Source organism: Quercus robur, chromosome 5 (genome assembly GCF_932294415.1).
Source record: "Quercus robur chromosome 5, dhQueRobu3.1, whole genome shotgun sequence".
Lineage (NCBI taxonomy): Eukaryota > Viridiplantae > Streptophyta > Magnoliopsida > Fagales > Fagaceae > Quercus > Quercus robur.
In genome coordinates, this window is record NC_065538.1 from 20,294,590 (window position 1) to 20,313,908 (window position 19,319).

At 33.7% G+C, this 19,319-nt stretch overlaps 1 non-coding gene and 1 pseudogene across 1 annotated transcript; one reads left to right on the forward strand and one right to left on the reverse strand.

Moving 5' to 3' along the window:
* Positions 1 to 5,584: 5,584 nt before the first annotated feature.
* LOC126727957 (uncharacterized) lies at positions 5,585 to 8,205 on the reverse strand (annotated as a pseudogene).
* A 49-nt stretch (positions 8,206 to 8,254) lies between these two features.
* LOC126732005 (small nucleolar RNA R71) lies at positions 8,255 to 8,362 on the forward strand. The gene has a single exon (XR_007659197.1). It is a non-coding gene; the product is annotated as a small nucleolar RNA R71 (small nucleolar RNA).
* The last annotated feature ends 10,957 nt before the right edge of the window (positions 8,363 to 19,319 follow it).

Here is a 19,319-nt window from a genome sequence, read left to right on the forward strand (position 1 = left end):
GGAAGAGAGGGAACGTTCCTCTGTATCCATATTTCCATCCCCAAGTTTCGGAATTGTGAGAATGTTGGCTAGCTAAATGGGCTTCTGCTCTAAAGTACTTTTAGCTATGTGGGTAAAACGTGGTTGGTTCATTTTTGAACTGAAGAGAGAGTTTTATATTGAGTTTGGGGTGTTGCTAATGACTAGTTTTTTGGTAGTAGAAGAGGTTTTATCCCACATGACACTAATTTGGTGGCTTGGCTTGGGTTGCTTTTGTTTAAGGAAGAGTTTGGTATGCTTTTAACATGATTTGGGAAATAAAGGGGGTTTGCTCTAATTGGCTGCCTTTTGTTATCCATTTCAAATTATTGGAATACTCACCTAAGTGAGGGCTAGCAGCTGGAGTTGGCCAATGAGAGGCAGCTATGTTTGAAAGGCAAAGGTGGTTTAGGGTAAAAACTTTGGGCCACAGACAGCCAGAGCATAAAAACTCATTTAGGGTGGAAATTTCAGATACAAGACCTCTTCCATGAGCCTGAGGTGCTACTAGTATCCCTTACCCACTTGGTAGCATGCATGCGTTGGGCTCAAGCAAAAGGTCTGAAAGGAATAGACCCATACCCTCTAAAGTCTAAACCACACTTCCTTAATTTTCCTAATAAATCACATGGACTTAGGTCATGCTTAAAAGAATAAAATATAATATAATACGTTAATTGAGCCTACAAGGAAGTTGATCTTTTTTGAATCGGGCTTATACATAATGTGTCGCGAAAATGGGTATTAACAGAGGTTAAATTCAATTTTCAAAAATTAGAATTTTGACATTTAAAATTGTGAGATCTCAAAATTTTATGTTGCAAAATATCATAAGGTTAACTAAAAGTTAAATGTCTTTAATTTCATGTATATTATAGTTTTTTTTTTTTTTTTTTTTTTGAGAAACAAACACACACACATATAAGGGAGAGTGAAAAGGATTATAACAGAAATGCACACCACAAACTCCGTTCAAAAACTACCTTAACTATAAGAAAAGGTAGTGGCTAGTTTTAATAATGATCCAACGCATTACTGCTTTTTTTTTTTCGTTTTGGTCTATTTCTATTCCAATATGCCTTTAACTTTGATGACTTTACTTGTTAGAATTTATTTTTAAATATTTTAAGTTACACACGTGTACCAGAATTACAAGCCAACTTACCTAAATTTTCCCTTATTTTTTTTTAATGCCAATATCAATATGTAATATATATATATATATATATATATATATATATATTAGGGAAATTTATGCTGAGATTTTGCCGTTTGTGATGTTTAGAGGTTCCACAACTTGACAAATGTCAATTTTTCTAGCTAATGTGTGTTTGGTAATTGCTTAACTATTTGTTTTTTTTTTTTCTTTTTTGTGTCAATTGTTTTTGAAAATAATCTAATTTTTAGTTATCTTGAAAATACATTAGCTTTTAACATTTTTTCGTGCATTTAACATAAAATATACCAAAAATAATCTATATATATATATATATTTATATTGATAAATACTATGCAAATAATCTTCTGAAAATTAATAAACTATTATCAAACGGACTACTAATCTATAGAACCATGTGGACAAATAATCTCACACCACAAGTCAACAAATATAACACATCAAATTTATTTTACTAGCATGCCTTGTGTTATTTTATTTTATTTATTTATTTATACTGCTAATAGCTTATTTTTGCATATTTATATCATTATTAGAAAGCATTATCAAACTTATTTTGAGTTAATTCATGCATTTTATAGTTGGTTTTGGAATAATGCTGAATAATCAATTTTGTGCTTAATTGAATTTTAATGCATGAATTTGTCTTTTGTAGGATAATGAAATTAAATATGTGGATTTGTGCAAAGAAGAAAGTTAATGGACTTTACTTTTATAAGGCCCATGATGAGGTCAAAGAAGGCCAACCCAATTAAATTCAAGTCCAATTGGAGTAAGGAATCAAAGGAAATTAGCACCAAATCGAAATCCAATTCAGATTAGGATTCCAGCTTGCACATCATTTAGTATTTGGAGCATTACTTTGCAAGAGTTAAATTGGCCGAAAATGTCAGTTAAGTGAAGCCTAAAAACTTTGGATTTTCTCCAAACGGGAATTCGACTTGTAATAGGATTCCTTGACCTAGTTAAAGGCTCTCTAGGGAAAAATTCAGGGGAGAGCTGTTATAGAACATAATTTAGGTTTCCTTAAAGTTTCTTTACAGTTTTTAGAGTTTTATTTGTGTTATGGCTTGCTAGAAGCCTTGCTAAGGCAAGGGGTGAAACCTAATCGTTTATTCGTATATTCTTAACAATTATTTTACGGTTTTAATGTTTATGTTATTATCTTTTTGATTGATTTACTCATCTAGAAAAGCATTTAATTCTGTTTAATTCTTTGATTTATCGTAGACTCAGCGCACGTTAAATGCTTAGTATTCCCTGCGAACTAATTCACTAGTTTTGTTTTGCCTAAAATCAATCAATTTCATGAAACTACCTTAGAAAATTAATTCTTGAGTTTTTATTGTTAAATCATCTAAGTAAGATCATTTTTCATATGAATTTTAGTTGATTTATAAAATAAATATTGTTAATATTACCAATAGATGTGTTGTGTGTGGAACCAAAATACTTGTTGCAACTTAAATAATGCTCCCAAGTGCAAGATTGTCGTGAAGTAATAACTCGGTAAGTCGTAGGTTGAATCCACAGGGAAAAGGGAATTGATTAGCAAACCACAAGAGAATAAAATTAAAATAATAAAGTTAATTGAAGAGAGTTTTGATGATTTAGTAAAGTTAATTTAAATTGAGAGAAAAATAACAATATATTAAGGTGCTAAGGTTTAGGAATCCACACACAATACATCTATTGGTAGTCTTAACAATATTTATTTTATAACATCAACTAAAATTCATACGAAGGATGATCTTAGTCAGATGATTTTACAATAAAAACTCAAGAATTAATTTTCTAAGGTAGTTTCATGAAATTGATTGACTATAGGCAAAACAAAACTAGTGAATTAGTTCGTAGGGAATACTAAGCATTTAATGTGCCCGGAGTCTATGATAAATCAAATAATTATACAGATCTAAACACTTTTCTAGATGATTAAATCAATCAAAAACATAAAAATATAAGCATTAAAACCAATAAATAATTGTTAAGAACATACTAATAAATGATTGGGTTTCACTCTTTGTCTTAACAAGGCTTCTAGCAAGCCATAACACAAATAAAATTTTAAAAACTGTAAAGAAACTTTAAGAAAACCTAAATTACATTCTACGGCAGCTTTCTCCTGAATTTTTCCCTTAAGAGCCTTTAAATAGGTCAAGGAATCACATTACAAGTTGAATTCCCGTTTGGAGAAAATCCCAGGTTTTTAGGCTTCAATTAACTGACATTTTTGGCCCACTTAACTTCATAATTCAGACTTTGTCAAACTACAAATTTTTAGCCCTTTAACTTGAATCATCTCGATTGGACATCTGAGCCAAAAGTTATGCTCCAAATACTAACTAGTGTGCAGGCTGGAATTCTAATCCGAATTGGACTTGGATTTGGTGTAAATTTCCTTTGATTCCTTGCTCCAATTGGACTCAAATTTAATTGGGTTGGCCTTCTTTGACTTCATCGTGGCCCTTGTAAAAGTAAAGTCCGTTAGTTTTCTTCTTTGCACAAATCCACTTATTTAATTTCATTATCCTACGAAAGACAATTCGCGCATTAAAATTCAATTAAGCACAAAATTGATTATTCAGCATTATTCCAAAACCAACTATAAAATGCATGAATTAAATTAAAATAAGTATGATAATGCTTTCTAATAATGATATAAATATGCAAAAATAAGCTATTATCACACTTTCTAACCAGCTCATTGCTAGTCCCTAGCAATTTAAGTGACTTGAGACAAAGACACAAAATAACAAAAAAAATTATTACTTTAGTAGAAATAGTTAATCAAAGGTCAAAATACTAACAACTACCAAAGATATTCCACATGCCATCAATACTCAGTGTGTGAATGGTTTAGCCAACACAAACACAAACTTAGTCTTAAGATAAAATATGGCTTGAATTTCTATCCAAACTTATGCTTCAACTCAAATCTCACAGTTGTAAACACTTAACAAATAAAATCACTCTGAAAAGGGTGTAACACTCTCAAACATATGTGAGCAAAATAATGTAGAACAATGACTAATATCTCACATATAAATAAGATGAAGAATGGTGAAACAAAATGAAGGACATTTATAGTCTCATGAAAGGATGCCAAACACTAAGAATATTACACCACACACATTGATTAGTCATGTCAAGATCCAAACCATACCTTCCTTAAGATCAAATTGGACTTTAATTGGGATGTAATGTAGGGTAAAGAGGAGGAATTTAGAACAAAGGGTATAAGTAAAAATAAAAAGAGTTCCCAAGAATAATTAGAGAGACAACTTCTTTTGAGCATATGACAATTGATTTATCCTCTCAAGTTTCTTGAATATTGCACTTTCACTTTCTTTCTTTTTTCTTCAAAATTTCATCAACAAATTCATTCTCTATTTCTTCCTCTTTCACATTCCTTTTTTTTTTTTTTCGACATTTTTCCTTTTTTGTTTATGATTCTTTTTTTTTTTTTTTTTTTTTTTGAGTGAGTCCTCCTTTTCTTCCAACTATTTCACCACAAATTTACTGCAGTAAAACAATTTGATTGCATTCATTCTTGGAACACTTTAGGAAAGGGTTTGAGAAAGAATGGCTAAAATAATAAGCTCAAATGGGTGACTAGCGGTAATGTATCAAGAAAGAAAAAAATAAAGGCTCAAAATTAACAAAGATGGCCTAAAATCATCTCTTAAGGATTGGGATAGTTCTTCAAAATCCATGACTTTAACATATTCAAGTGTGGCATAAAATTGACGAATTGTTAGCATTCGACCAAATCAAAGAATAATGAGACTAAGCAACCACAAAGTTATGTGCTTCCAAATGAAAAATGAGATCAAAAGAAAATAACCCTCTAAAAAAATGAATGGCTCAAGAACTCAATTGGGTTATAGTCTTTGCATTTTATTTTCAAGATTTTCAAAGTCACATCTATCTCTCATCCCAGAAACATGTTCATGTGGCTAAAGTGCATGTGCATAATAGTTGAGCATGAAAAACAATGGAATTCTTTAGATAGAAGTATCATAAAGAACTTTGACTTAAAACTTTTGCTACAGCAACTTTTCTTTTTCTTTTTTTTTGGGTTGAAAATTGGACTAAAAAAAAAAATTCAAAAACAACCCAAAAAAAAAAAAAAAAAAAAAACATAAAATAAAACCAAATGCAAATCATCTCAAGTTCCTCCCCCCAACCTAAAACTTACATTGTCCTCAATGATAACAAGGAAAAACAATAAAGAGAAGAGATTAAAGAGAGTACCTTGAAGAGATCAACATAAAAAAATAAAAATAAATAAAAATAAAAATTTAACATTTGAAAAAGGGGTTAGAAAACAAAATAACAAAAATAATAAAAAGAAAAAAAATCTAAAATACGACACAAACACTAATGCTAATTGCTTGGCAAGTCTTGATAAATAGTATCCTCCAAATTGGTGGATTCCTCCTCTTCTGAAAAATTCTCAAGAAATGGCTTAAGATGTTGTCCATTCACCTTAAATATGTTACCATTTTTAGGATTTTCAATTTCTATGGCATCGTGGGGGAAAACATTTTTAACAATGAAATGTCCAGTCCATCTAGATGTCAATTTTCTGAGGAACAAATGTAACCTAGAATTATACAAAAGAACTTTTTGAGATGGTTCAAAAGATTTCCTTAAAATTTGTTTGTCATGAAAAACCTTCATTCTTTCTTTAGAAATCCTAGAATTCTCATATGTATCACATCGAATTTCTTCCAACTCATTTAATTGCAATTTTCTCAATGAACTAGCTTTGTCTAAGTTAAAGTTAAACATCTTTATTGCCCAATATGATTTATGTTCCAATTCCACAAGCAAGTGACAAGCTTTACCATAAACAAGTCTATAGGGAGACAGACCAAGAATATTTTTATAGGTAGTGCGGTACGCCCAAAGTGCATCATTCAACCTCGAAGACCAATATTTACAATTTGGGTTAACTGTCTTTTCCAAAATTTGTTTGCTCCCCTTAGATGGTTTGTCATTGTCCATTAAATAAATCCTATGAGTACAAACCAATGGACTAAGTCCTTTTATATTAGTCATATTCCTTCCTATGACACCCTTATGTTTACTCAAAACATTTAATAACTTACATTCTTGCAAGGAGTCAAGTTCAGAAGATATTGCCATAGGAAAAGTCTCATCGATTCCTAGAAAAGCATACTTGAGATCATTTGGCCAGGGCTTCAACTCCCATTTAGGTACTTGCTCACTAGATGGCAACAACTTTATCTCACAAGGTGGCAACTCCTCATATTTCAATTTCCAATTGCTTGCTTCTAATTCCTATGCAGATTCCAAGAGACAATGAATGTATGCAATTTCAGAATTCTCATCAAAGTTAAAATCACATGATTGACTAAACAAGTTTCTAATGTTTGGTCTTGAACAATTGTTTCAATCAAGTTAACTTCAAGCACATCCTCTTCATCCCTAGTTTGCTACAAGTATTAAAAATATTATGCTCAAGGGTTATATTGCCAAAAGATAATTTTAAGATCCCACTTCTACAATTCATCAATGCATTAGAAGTTGCAAGAAATGGGCGCCCTAAAATCACAGATATTTGAGAATTGGCATTAGAAACAGGATGCATGTCGAAAATAATAAAGTCAATAGGAAAATAAAATTTGTCCACTTGAACCAAAACATCCTCAATAACACCCTTAGGAACAATCACAAATCCATCAACAAGTTGCAAAATTATGAAAATGGGTTTTAACTCACCTAGACCTAATTGCTCATACACTGAATATGGCAAAAGATTCCCACTTGCCCACAAGATTAAGCAAAGCTTTCTCTATTTTTGAATTACCAATCACACATGAAATAGTGGGACAACCTGGATCTTTGAACTTAGGAGGTCTATTGTTTTGAATGATTGCACTAACTTGTTCAGTCAAAAAAACCTTCTTATGTACATTAAGCTTACGCTTAACAGTACACAAATCTTTCAAAAATTTAGCATATGATGAAATTTGCTTTATGGAATCCAAAAGAGGAATGTTCACTTTAACTTGCTTAGGCACTTTAAGGATTTCAAAATTTTGATTCACTTTCTGAGGTGGAATCAACCTTCGGGGAAAGGGAGCAGGGATAGGACACCTTTCAATTTCATTAGATTTAGGCTCAAGGACTTCATCACTACTCTTTATTTTAGAAAATTCATCATGTGTATTGCTTTTAGGAATATCTTTTACAATGATTTTCCACTACGAAGAGTAGTTATAGATTTAACTTGACTCACTTTATTTTCAGAGGATCTACAATTATTAACACAAAATTGACCTTGGGGGTTTGGTTATGGTTGAGATGGAAACTTACCCTTTTATATTGTGCTCATGAATGTGGTCAATTTAGTGAGAGTGCTCCTAACGTCATTTATGGCTTGTGAGTTCTAATTATTAATGGTGGATTGAGTCTGCATGAATTGCTGCAAAGTGTTCTTAAGACTCTTCTTTGGAGGGGGATTATAGGGAACAAAATTTAAAGAACCATGTGTAGGAGGTACAGCCACATCATCATTCCTCCAATTAAAATTTGGGTGATTCCTCCACCCTAAATTGTATGTGTCTAAATAGGGGGAAGGGTATGATATTTTCACCAAGTTCATAAAATTTGCTTGATCATGCAACACCTCTTTAAATGCTGGAATTGTAGGACAATCATTGGTAGGGTGTTCCATGGTCTCACAAATTCTACAATCCTCATCAATTTTAGGCAAGTATTGACTCCATTGACTTTCCTTGATTCCATGGCTTCAAGCTTCCGAGTTATACTAGCCACTCTATCACTAAGGTCATCATCTTCCCTAAGTTGGTACTTACACCCCTAGAGGGGTTGGTGGATGCTCTAGACCTATCTGAGGTATCAATGGTATCCCAAGATTGGGCATTCTTAGCTAAGAGATCAAAATAATCAAAAGCCTCATCAAGATCTTTATTCAAAAACTCTTCATTGCACATCATCTCTACAAATTGGCACATCTTTGGAGTTAAACTTTCATAGAAAAAACTAATTATATGCCAAGTTTCATAGCCATGATGTGGACAAGCATTAAGCAAATCTTTAAAATCTTTCCCAACATTGATAAAATGTCTCATTATCTTTTTGTGAAAAATTCATTATTTGTCTTTTAAGTGCATTAGTCCTATGAATTGGAAAAAATTTCTTTAAAAACTCAGTTTGCATCCCTTGCCAAGTACCAACTGACCTAGGTCTCAAAGAATTAAGCCAAGTTTTTGCCTTGTCTTTAAGAGAAAAAGGCAACAACTTCAACCTAATGGTTTCGTCATTACATGATTGGTCATGGAAGGTAGAACATACCTCCTCAAATTCCTTAAAGTGTAGGTAAGGATTTTCATAATCTAAGCCATGAAATTTAGGAAGTAATAAAATTATAGCGGGCTTGAAATTAAAATTATTTGCATTAGTTGGAAAAATGATGCATGATGGTGCACTACTCCTAGTAGGATACAAATAATCCCTGAGAGTTCTAATGGATTGGTAAGCATGGAAGTTTTCATTATTTAAATTATTCTCATCACCATGATTACTCTCTAAGTCCGCCATGAAATCAAGTGTGTGAGAATGTGTGAAAGAATCAGATAAATTGCGAAACAAATTATTAGACTCAATTCTAACCAAGCGATTATCATTATCACGACACCAAACACGCATGCAATAGTAAAGCAAGAAATAAAAATAAAAATAAAAATAAAATAAAACAAATACCTTTAACAATAAAAAGAAGTAAAAAGAAAAGAAAAAACTCTAAAAGAAAAATAAACTACTTAAAAAGAAAAGAGTTGGAGAGATGTTACCAAACATGTGAAGAAATTTAATGCCAAAAACCTCTCCAAATGAAGTGGAACACTTCTCTAATTGCCTAATCCTCGGCAACGGCGCCAAAATCTTGCTATGACTTAAATAATGCCCCCAAGTGCAGGATTTTTGCAAAGTAATAACTCAGTAAGTCCGAGGTCGAAGCCACAGAGAAAAGGAAATTGATTAGCAAACCACAAGAATATAAAACTAAAATACTAAAGTTTAATTGAAGAGATTTTTTATGGTTTAGTAAAGTTAATTTAAATTGAGAGAAAAATAACAATATATTAAGGTGCTAAGGTTTAGGAATCCACACACAATACATCTATTGGTAGTCTTAACAATATTTATTTTATAACTCAACTAAAATTCATACAAAGGATGATCTTAGTCGGATGATTTTACAATAAAAACTCAAGCATTAATTTTCTAAGGTAGTTTCATGAAATTGATTGACTATAGGCAAAACAAAACTAGTGAATTAGTTCGTAGGGAATACTAAGCATTTAATGTGCCCGGAGTCTATGATAAATCAAATAATTATATATATCTAAACACTTTTCTAGATGATTAAATCAATCAAAAACATAAAAATATAAGAATTAAAACCAATAAATAATTGTTAAGAACATACCCGTAAACGGTACCCCTTGCCTTAGCAAGGCTTCTACCAAGCTATAACACAAATAAAACTCTAAAAACTATAAAGAAACTTTAAGAAAACCTAAATTATGTTCTACAGCAACTCTCCCCTAAATTTTTCCCTAAAGAGCCTTTAAATAGGTCAAGGAATCCTATTACAAGTTGAATTCCCATTTGGAGAAAATTCCAGGTTTTTAGGCTTCATTTAACTTCTGAAATTTAGACATTGGTAAATTACAAAGTTGTATCCCTTTAAGTTAACTTTCTAGCCCAACTTGAATCATCTCGATTGAAAATCTGACCCGAAAGTTACGCTCCAAATACTAACTAATGTGCAGGTTGGAATCCTAATCCGAATTGGACTTGGATTTTGTGCAAATTTCCTTTGATTCCTTGCTCCAATTGGACTCGAATTTAATTGGATTGGCCTTCTTTGACTTTATCATGGCCATTGTAAAAGTAAAGTCCATTAGGTTTCTTCTTTACACAAATCCACTTATTTAATTTCATTATCCTACAAAAGACAAATTCACGCATTAAAATTCAATTAAGCACTAAATTGATGATTTAGCATTATTCCAAAACCAACTATAAAATGCATGAATTAAGTCAAAATAAGTATGATAATGCTTTCTAATAATGATGTAAATATGCAAAAATAAGCCATTATCATATACAAGATTGAAATTCTACTCTAACTTAATCTAAGTGTATATGTGTGTGAAGCTTTTTTTAAGAAACTTGAACCCCGACCCTTGCCCCCCACTCCCCACAAGCACTTAATACTTGTGGAGTGACCATGTGTTAAGGACCTTAAATATGGAAAGAAATAAATGCAATTATATATTAGTTACAATGCACTGTCATTTTGAATATTTTATGGAGTATTTAGGTCATTTGGAAAGAGAGAATTTTGAATCAAATTTTATAAGTTATTAAAATTCCCAAAAAATATATTTAAAAATTCAAAAACAATATATTTATTAGTTAAGGACCTTAAATATGGAAAGACATGCAATTATTTATTAGTTACGATGCATTGTCATTTTGAATATTTTATGGAGTATTTAGGTCATTTGGAAAGAGTGAGAATTTTGAATGAAATTTTGTAAGTTATTAAAATTCTCAAAAAATATGTTTAAAACTTCAAAAACAACCTAAGAAAATAAATCCAAACAATAAATTGTATAATCTATTAAGTTGGAATGTTTTTTAGGAAGTATTAAACGAAAATGAAGACATATCAAAAATTGGAGTTTGTGGTATGCTTATATTGGAACCACATTCCCTCCTCTCGTGTATGTGGGTTTCTAAAAAAAACATTGATTTAAAATTCAAATCCTAATTTACGTATCCAAATGCAAATATGCTTGGCACATGGTTTTCCATTGGCATTTGGATAACAACACTAACAACACACCCTCAAATACAAATATGCAAATATTTTCTCTACTCTTGAGGTTGATTTGAGTTCAAAATACCTTGACACATGAAAACACTTTGCATGATGAATTTTTATATCAATGAGATCTATATTATATAGTCTTAATTGATTGTGTCTAGAGTGTTTGCATACATCTTTTTATGGGTCAAATAGTGTCAAGTTTGCATATTTTGAAAGAGAGAATGTGTATTCATGTGAATCTATACATCTTCTTCTTTTTTTTTTTTTTCTTTTTTTTCTTTTTTTTTTTTAGTTTAGTTTGGTTTGTGTTTCTCTATTTTCCTCACCTCTTAAACTTTTCCCAAAACCTATTTTGTTTTTCCTATTTTTATAAGGGGAGAAAGCTGTTTTTAAAACCTATACTGCTCATAGGGGGAGTTGTTGCTCTTCATAGGGGGAGTTGTCTCAATTCTCTATAGAGCTAAATTATTTTGTGTTTCCCTGATTCTCTATTTTTGATAGGTACTTACTCAATTGTACTCAATTGTAAGGTTGTATTCAATTATAAATAGCAATGGCAGTGGCAACAGTTAGTTACTAGTGATTGAGTTATTTACAGGTATTGGGGTTAGTTGCTTAAATAGTGGAGTCAGTTGGAGTTGGTTACTACTAATATGAATTGTATAAAAGGGTTAAGCTGTGATTGTAGACATATGCATAATCTGATTGTGATCTCATTAATGTCTTCCTCTCTCAATATATCTCTCTCCATCTTCTTAAGGAGGTCCAGATCCCTTCAAAGAGATCTACCACAATCCCTTAACTCCACCAAACACTCTAGATTCTTAACATTTTTGGTATCAGAGCATTGATCCATCCTTACCACCATGGCTGAAACTTGTGCTCAATCTCAAAAAACAAATAAGATTGCAACTCTGTCTAAAGTCTCAGAGCACCACGAACAAACTTTGCGAGAGATTCAAAGGCAATTGCAAACCATTAATGTATTCATGCAAAGAATGGTTGAAGCTGAATAAAAGAAACAACAGAGTCCAAATTCAGGCTCCAAAGCTATCTTGGTTAACAACAATTTGGGAAATTCAGAATCTTCTTCGATGAATTTGATCAAGAATCTAAAATTAGAATTTCCTCGATTTCAAGGGGAAGACCCTACTTGCTGGGTGTACGATGCAAAGCAATTTTTTTCTTACAATCATACTCCTGAAAATCAACAAGTGATGATGGCTTCGTATCACCTTGATAGGGAGGCCTTGATTTGGTTTTAGAATGCAGAGCAAGTTGGTGGATTTGCGAGTTAGGAGGTCTTTGTTCAAGCTTTACAGACTAGATTTGGAGTCACAGCCTATAATGATCCTATGAAGGCCTTTGAAAGCTCAAAAATGTGTTAAAAACACAAGAGCTTGTTTAGACCCCTAATTCAAATTACGGCTTGGTTGATTTTACACTAACTTAATACTAAGTGTGGAATAGTGTAAAAGCAAGTATACAAGCAAGGGAGCTACTCTAATCCATATTTAAAGCAAAACAGCAGTAAAATGAAATGAACAAGAGTAGGGAAGAGAGATGCAAACACAGATAACACCAAAACGTGTTATCGAAGAGGAAACTGAAGAACTTGGCAAAAAACATCTCCGCTGCCCTCCAAGTGGTAATCGATCCACTATACAATCAGTTGGGATACATGGGTAAGCAAGAGACCCTCAAGGCCTAATCTACCCTCTGTACCCAAGGTCTCCAAGCTCCTACTCCAACAAGGCTTCTCGAAACCATGTCTTGTCTAGCTCTCCGGATCCCGTAACAAGCTCCATGTTGCATTTGCCATCCTTGGCTTCTTCCAATGCTTCCCAGCAACTCCAAAAACACTCACTACACTCTGAAAAGGTATGGACTGTGTTTTGGTAAATCTCCTCTCAATGTATGATAATGGGAGAGGGAAGGAGAAGAGGCTACAATGAATTCTCACTAAGGATGAGTAGCTCTCTCTCTAAAAGATGGGTATGTGTTGTAGAAAACCTATCTAGAGTTTTTCTCTCTGAATGACCTCTTTTACATTTGTGGGTAATGAGGGTATATATAGTATGGGTGAAGGGTAATGAATTCACATATAAAAATCCTCCAAGTAGAATGTTTCACGACTGTCTCGCGGGAAGGCCTTACTCGTGAGACACTCGCGAAAACGACAGCCTGGCACGACTCTTCAGCTTCCAGTCATGTGCTCCTCACATACTCTTTTGCGGCTTAGCTTCTCGCAAGCTTCTCGTGAAATCCACTGATTCTTCATTTAAGCTTGAGTCTTCACCAACTTAATACTAAACCCAATACAATAAAATCCCACAAAACACAAGGAACAAAATTAGAGCAATTACAACACTTTTTGTCATGGAATAAAGCCAACATAAAATATAGTTGTAAATCACAACTTTACAATCTCCCTCCTTTGGCTATTCCATGACAAAACACCTTATAACAGACTCCAGACTTAAATGTGAGTTTGGGAACAATGGCAAAACTCACTCACACCTAAATCTAGAAGTTGTGTAGCACTTGGAACATATATACCTGTGACCTGAAACACTTGCACAAAACACATTAGACCCTCAAGGTAAATCAAGTGATAAAAAGACAAGTATAATGTAACAAGTAAAATGCGATCAAGTAAACATGTTGTGAAACATATGAACAACTTGATCAAATACATGACAGTCATATGGAAATTACCACAATGATCATATAGCAAAGCAAATGATCATCTGAACATGCAATCAATAATGCACAATAGCATAAGGATAAATGCATGTCCAACACTCAACCAATGCAAAATACATGAAGTATATGTATCTAGGAATAAGATCCTACTAGGGCACAAGAGTAATAAAAACCAAAACAAAACAAGGAAAATGTCTTCTCCCCCTTAGTATATGCATCTCCCCTATAGCTTTCTCCCCCTACGAATGTGCACGAGGTAGAATTACTCCCCCTAAGAGTGTGCACATGAGTCATATATAAATGACAATACAAACCTGTATACTCTTCGGTATACACTCCCTTTTTTTGTCACGAATAGACAAAACAATCAAGAGGAATGAGGGAAAGAAAAGAAGATATGAGCAAGGGTATGATGCATGAGGGGTGCAAGATGAATGAGAAAATGAAGCTCAAACATAAGACAAAAACATAAAAAATGCTACAAAGCATAAAGAATATGACATGCTAAGGATGATGGAACATGATGTAAACCTAGGCACGACAAAGACTCAAGAACATGTTAAGTGCTAAAAGGTCTAAAAAGACTTGACTAGCACGAGAGAAGTGCAAAACATGTCAAGTGTTAAAGTGTGTGCAACAAAGGTGCATCTAGTGTGCATGTGAGATGCATGACCAATGCATGAATAAGCACTCACGGGGCAAAGTGCATAAAACACACCACCAATGATCAAAACATGATAAACATGAATAATTATGGTGATCCCCAAAGTTTGGTACTCATCAAAGTCCAAAACAGCAAGAAAATGCCATTTGGGCATTTTATCAAACACTTAGAGTGCACACATTACACATGTATGATAAACAATGCAAGAACATATGAAAATCTTACCTTAATACATGTTATTTTTGCCACAAAGGGCCAACATCCAAAGCAAATTATCATTTAAAACAAAGCCCAATAAAAAAGATTGACAAAAAATAAGTTTTCCAACTCTCATTTGAGAAAATCCCAACTATGAACATAAAACCCCCCAAAAACATAATCTAAGGATCAAAATCAATGAAAAGTATTAAAGATTACCTTAGAGATGTTAATGGAATGAAAAACACTTGAATTTAGTTGGGTTTTGATGTAAAAACATTAAAACAGAGGTTTAGGAGAAGATTGGAGACATTTAAAACAAATGACCCACGAAATGACCTTTAAAAAGCTGATTTGGAAATTTTTGCTGGTATCTCACTGGTTAGCTTCCCGCGAAAATTTTACTGGTATCTTGCTGGTATTTCGCTGGTAAGCCTTACTCGCGAAACAGTCGCGAAACTCTCTATGTAAAGTTGAAAAACTTGAGAATTGGACCATTTAACTCCCAGCTGAGCTTACACATGAAATGGGTCACGAAAACACCCATAAAACATGTTTTTCACACAAAAAAAATTTGAAAAACATGAGTGATACAAATCACTTCCAAAAGCAAACAAAAAGAACAAAAAAAAATCTTTTTGGTTTGATCCACATATGATTGAGTACACACACATCACATTTGAACATGTACAACCACACAAATGAAATAGGCATTCATTGAACATTAAACTTGTGTGTTGTGTGTGTGGATCAAGTGTGGAATTGTCCTTAGACTAGAGTGAAGCTTCAATGATCAATTCAATCAAGTCATACACAACTGATACGAAATCAAGTAGTCTATCTCAATTATAGAAATGAGCATATATGACCTCCCACAAGAGAATTATTAGAAAATTTAGAAGCTTTTCATTTGGCTTCTGCATAATTCATGACATTTGATCCTTTTTTTTTTTGATAATACATCTCCTTTTGAAATCAGTGCTTAAAATTTTTGATATTTCCACATTGTGATTTAGCCTTTGACTTTTTGAGCACCATACATTTCAATTTAAAACGTCGCTTTCCCTTTTTCCTAGTCAAATACTAGTATGTGCGACAGGCTTTTACAGCTCATAATCTCTTTTTCATTTTGAGATTTACATTTGGTGAGCTCTATTTGCAAAAACATAAAAATAAACGTGGGAAGATATATAAACACAAGTCTATGCAAGTATCAAGACAAACAAGACTATTGACCAATCATTCATGACCAGCTTAAAGATCTATTTACAACAATCACACATAGATTTCAAGATTTCTCCCACAAAGATATATGTGCATACATAACAAGTTAAGCTCGTAAATGCACTACGCAATTAGTACGAAAGTACTAGGCCAAACTCACATGTGAAAAGTGCTCAAACATATACGATCAAACTTTTTGAATTTTTCATTTTTTTTTATGTGGTTTTGGATTTTTACACACACAAAACAAAGACATAAAAGTAAGATCAAAACAAAAACAAAAACAATGCATATAAAGAGATGCATGATGCATAAATGCATGACAATGATGCATCTAATGCATGAAGGGTCCTACAAAAATCGAAAGAATTAGATCAAGGACCAAAGGAGCAAAAGCTCAACCATAGGAACCCTTCCTCATCCAAACGGAATGATTGTTTGAAATGAGTGTTTCAAGAGAAGTGAGACGAGGGTTGGAAGAATGAGAACTGGAGATGCACATAGACAAGGAGGTAAGAGCATTAACCACTTTCTTCAACAACTTACCATTTTCCATCCAATCCGGTTTAGCTTTCAAAGCACAACTTCCAAAAAGCTCAAGTTTCTCTTTTCTTTTGATTCTCTTAAGAACTTGAAACTTAGAGCAATGAGGTTTTAGATGACCAAAGGCACCACAATGGTGACAAACAATGTGTTTAGGTCCACTAGGCTTTTTGGGAAGGGATCTAACAACAAAGGTTTGTTCTCTTTTTAACTTGGGGCATTGGGGTCTTATGTGACCGATCACACCGCAATGGTGACAAGTAGGAACAAACTTAGATTCACTCAATTCCTTAGAATGGGACCTGAACAGAGGCTTAGGCTTAAGAGCCTTTCTCTCCACTTTTTGATTTCTTTTGTGTGGAGGAATGTACACCGATTTGTCCTTTGAGGTAGAACACACAATAGGCACAAAATCGGGTACCACAAGATGATTGCAACATATATTTTCTTCCGTTTTAGCAACAGGTTCAACAATCAAACACTTGGCATGCATCTTAAGAAATTCTTTTTCAAATTTAAGATCATCAACAAGTTTGTTAGACAAAACAAGTTTAGCATCTAAGTCCCTATTCAAACATCCAAACTCTTTTAGCTTTTCAAGAGAAATTTCAGTAAGATTCTTATATTTCTCAACCAATTTGTTGGATTCATTGAGCTTAGCAATCAAACCATCCTTTTCACAAACTAACTTGTTCAAATTCTTTTAAAACTTCTTAGCATCTTTCTTCAAGAGTTTGATGTTAGGAATATCAACAACAACACCTAAAGATTCATGTAACATGTCATCACAATCATGAGGATTAACACTCATTGAGGCATTTTCACAAACACATGGCATGTTACAATCAACAATATCCATAGAAGCATACAAAGCATTATCCATGATAAATAAACACAAGGGGTCAAGGATCACACTTAGGTATTTAAACCACAACAAGTGTACCCGCTCTGATACCAATTGAAAGCTCGAAAATGTGTTAAAAATACAAGAGCTTGTTTAGACCCCCAATTCAAATTATGGCTTGGTTGATTTTACACTAACTTAATACTAAGTACGAAATAGTGTAAAAGCAAGCATACAAGCAAGGGAGCTACTCTAATCCATATTTAAAGCAACACAGCAGTAAAATGAAATGAACGAGAGTAGGGAAGAGAGATGCAAACACAGATAACATCGAGACGTATTATTGAAGAGGAAACCGAAGAACTCAGCGAAAAACCTCTCCGCCACCCTCCAAGCGGTAATCGATCCACTAGATAATCAGTTGGGATACATGGGTAAGTAAGAGACCCTCCAAGCCTAATCTACCCTCTGTACCTAAGCCCTCCAAGCTCCTACTCCAACAAGCCTTCTCAGAACCGTGTCTTTTCTAGCTCTCCGGATCCTGCAACAAGCTCCATGTTGCATCTGTCAGCCTTGGTTTCTTCCAATGCTTCCCAGCAACTCCAAAAACACTCACTACACTCTGAAAATGTGTGGATTGTGTTTTGGTACAAATCTCCTCTCAATGTATGATAATGGGAGAGGGAAGGAGAAGAGGCTACAATGAATTCTCACTAAGGATGAGTAGCTCTGTCTCTAAAAGATGGGTGTGTGTTGTAGAAAACCTATCTAGGGTTTTTCTCTCTGAATGGCCTCTCTTACATTTGTGGGTAATGAGGGTATATATAGTTAATCCTTTATAGAGATTAACTAGTTCTCAAATGGAGGAAAGAAGGAAGTTAGGCCTTTGTTATAATTGTGATGAAAAATGGCAGTGGTCATAGGTGTAAGGGAGCCAAGTTGTTCTTGTTGGAAGAATTACCTCTAGAAGTTGAGCAGAAGCATCATACGGTGCAACTGGTTGAGATAGTTGATAATGGAGTGGTGATTGAACAACATGAGAAGAAAGAAGAAAGTAGTGGTGTTACTGAAATTACCTTATGTGCTTTATTTGGTAATCCATCTTCCACAACCATGAAAATTAAGGGAAGAATTAATAATCATGACGTAGTTTCACTTTTTGACTCATTTAGTACTCGTAATTTCATTAATGCTGCTATATTACCAATCTTGAAGTTGCCCTTGGATTCTTCTCAGTTCTTGGGTGTTAAGGTTGTTGATGGTAATGTCATTAAAACCCTTAGGGTCTGTCATGCAATGATTCTTTTGACGCAAGGGCATAAGTTTACTATTGATTTTAATGTTTTGCACTTAGGGGGGCTGCGAGGTAGTGTTAGGAACTCAATGGTTGTGCACTTTAGGGATAATTAACTTGGACTTCCAACTATTGACCATGAAGTTTTGCCATTTGGGCAAAAGGGTGTTCTTGCAAGAGGTAAAACCCAATGGTTCTTCCTTCCAAGAAGCTGATAGGTTCTTCAATGGCTCAACTAGGAAGGGATTGGTCCTTCAGATCACTGATGCCACACCTGCTGCTACAGTACAGTCGCAACTTCTAATTGCTCTCTCTGACTTACTAGATGATTATTCTAAGGTCTTTGAGGTCCCATCTGGCTTACCACCATTCTGAGAACATGAGCATGGTATTACACTTAAGGAAGGAACACAACTAGTATTTGAAAGGCCTTACAGGTACCCCTACTTGCAAAAATCATAAATTGAGAAAATCGTTAATGAATTGCTGAGCATAGGGTCTATACAACCCAGTTAGAGTCCTTTTTCTTCACCAGTTTTACTAGTAGGGAAGGCAGATGGTAGTTAGAGGATGTGTATAGACTATAGGGCTCTTAATAAAGCCACTATTAAGGACAAATTCCCAATTCCTGTTGTGGATGAGTTATTGGATGAATTTGCAGGTGCATCCATCTTTTCTAAGTTAGACCTCATGTCTGGTTATCACCAAATAAGGATGAAGCCTGAGGATGTTCTTAAGACAACTTTTAGGACA